This window comes from Peromyscus eremicus, chromosome 10 (genome assembly GCF_949786415.1).
Source record: "Peromyscus eremicus chromosome 10, PerEre_H2_v1, whole genome shotgun sequence".
NCBI lineage: Eukaryota > Metazoa > Chordata > Mammalia > Rodentia > Cricetidae > Peromyscus > Peromyscus eremicus.
Window position 1 is genome coordinate 38,030,183 of NC_081426.1, and position 2,746 is coordinate 38,032,928.

Genomic DNA, 2,746 nt, shown 5'->3' on the forward strand with positions numbered 1-2,746 from the left:
ATGTTGGGCATGGTAAGCTGGAATATCAACGAGAACTGGAGGCCCCTACAAGGTCTGGGATGCCAGGTACCCAGTAATTGTCCAATGGCCTTGCGACATATTTTGGAAGAGCTGGATGCTGATATTGTCTGTCTCCAGGGGACCAAAGTGACCAGACATGCACTCGGAACCCCTGGCTGTTGTTGAGAGATATCACTCCCATTGCAGCTTCAGCCACAGCTGGAGTGGCTGTTCTGGTGTAGCCACTTTCTGTAAGGATCGTGCTACTCCAGTGGCTGCTGAAGAAGGCCTGAGTGGCCTGCTTGTCGCCCTGAACCAGCATGTTGGTTGCTATGGAAACACGACGGAGTTTACCCAAGAGCAACTACAGGCTCTGGATAGTGAGGGCCCGGCTCTCCTTATACAGCACAAGATCTGCACGAGGGAAGGGAAGGAGAAACCCTTGAGCCTGATCAACGTGTACTGCCCACGTGCGGATCCTGGGAAGCCTGAGCAGCTGACCTTTAAGATGCTTTTCTATCTGGCTGCCATGTGATAATCCTGGGGGACCTAAATACAGCCCACCATCCCATTGACCACTGCAATGCTGGCAGTCTAGAGTGCTTTGAAGAAGACCCAGGGTGTAAGTGGATGGATGGCTTGCTCAATGACCCGGAGTACCAGGCTGAGTACCTTTTATGAATAGCTACCATTATTTCTATCCCAAACAGGAGAGGGCCTTCACTTTCTGGTCAGTGATCACTGGTGCCCGCTGTCTCAACTATGGTACCCTATTTGACTATGTACTAGGAGACCATAGACACTTTCCAAACTGCCTTCCTGCTCCCTGGAGTGATGAGCTCTGACCACTGCCCAGTGGGAGCTGTCTTGCATGTGTCCTGTGTACTATCAAAACTGTGCCCAGCTCTGTGCACCATTTCCTCCCTGAGTTTGCAGGCACCCATATCAAGATTCCTGGCTTCCTAGTCCCTCATGAACAAGAACCTATATGAAGGCAGCTAGTACTATAGCCCTACCATCAAATCCAGGCCCCCAAACAGCGAAAAGCACAGGCCCACAGGCACTCATCCAGGCCTCAAAAATATCAAGGTGGCTCCAGAAGACACAAGGAAAACTGGATGAGTTATTTTCAGCCTTCTGTTAGTCTTTCCCAAACTTCTCCTGATGTAGAACTACCTAGGCTGCCTCTGGTGGGCATGCTTGTTATCCCAAAGACTCCAGAAGAGGATGTGATAGCCACAACGGTGGACGAGCAAGCCAAGTTTCTGAGGTCAAAGATAAAAAAGAGGTACAGACCTTGTTCTGGAAGTCTGTGCTGAGTGGGTCCCCGCTCTCACCCCTCTGCAGAGGTCACAGGGAGCCATATGTGGTGCAGATTGTGAAAAAAAACAGGATCCAACCTGGGCTGCCGTTTCTATATATGTGCCAAGCCACAAGGTCCTCCTAAGGACCCCTCCTCAAGCTGCAATTTCTTCCTCCAGAGCAGGCCCAGCTGAAGCACCTGAGGCCTAGGGATGTCTGGCCTGGTCACCCATGCACAGGGTCTGATGTCAGGTCTCCACTTCCTAAGTTGCCTTCTCCCCAAGGCTTCCTTTCTTTCTTCTGCTTTCTCTTCTCCTTTCCTTGCCATAGCTTCTTCTCCTCTTCCCCTAAGGCATTCCTCTTCTCACTCCTCCCTTTCATCCTCTTTGTCACACAAGAACCAGCTACCCAGAAAGTTGTAACTTTAAACCCCTAATGCCTGTGATGTGCAATGGATTTGTTCATAAACAAAATCTGTGTCTTTGTTTCAGTTTTTTTTTTAAGTCTTGGTTTTGAGAATCTTGCAATGGCAGATCTGTTCTCTACAAAGAAAATTCACCTATAACCCTCTAAGGATGTCATATAATGACATAACAAAATATGTGGTTCTTGCTAAATGACACAAGTGTGAGACAACACTTAAAAACTTGATGCAAAGAACAGACCAACAAAGAAGAGAAAATATCAATTATTGCAGTAGGCACTCCACACAGCATAGCCATCAGAGACCTCCATTGCAGTAGCAGAATGCAACTTTGGGTGTATATAAAGATTCTAAATGCAATTTGGGTTTTATGGGTTCTCCAGGAGGGCAAGGAACAGATTTGGGAGTCACCCCGGCAAAAATAACATCCCCAGTTGCTCCACTATCCAAAGCTGAGGTAAAATACTCTTTGCTTGTCTTCTAGACACTGGGCTATCCTTCAATGGTAGAACACAGTAATGGCTATGTCTGGGAATAGAATTAACAGAGGTGGATGGCAGGTAATGCATGGTCCTGATACTTGATTGCTGTATCAGTCTCAAATTTATTGCCAGTGGTGACAGCCGAGGGAAGCCTGTGGCCCTCCTAGTCTTTGCAGTTCACTTTCATGTCACATTTTATTCTTCCTTGACCTATCATCTCACTCTTTCAGTGCTGTGATCCCTCAGCACACAGTGCTCTCTGCCTGACACACTCCTGTCTGGCAGTAAAATTCCTTGCTCAAGTAAGACCAGGTTTGGATTCCATTTGACCTGTACGAGTGTGGCGTTGGCCAGTGTACTTAGCTTCTCTGCTCTTTGATATTGTTAATCAGAACGTGGTGCACACTGCAGGCCTTAAGAGTTGGAAAAGCCCGGCTTTGACTGTCATTGTTTTCAAGAGCTTGTTCTGTCGTGCACTGAGCAAAATAAGGGTGAGAGTGAGAAGAGAGGCATTAGAGGGCAGCAGAGAACCTTGTGG

General features: G+C 47.8%; 1 pseudogene; it reads left to right on the forward strand.

Moving 5' to 3' along the window:
* On the forward strand, positions 1 to 1,496 carry LOC131920549 (DNA-(apurinic or apyrimidinic site) endonuclease 2-like; annotated as a pseudogene).
* The last annotated feature ends 1,250 nt before the right edge of the window (positions 1,497 to 2,746 follow it).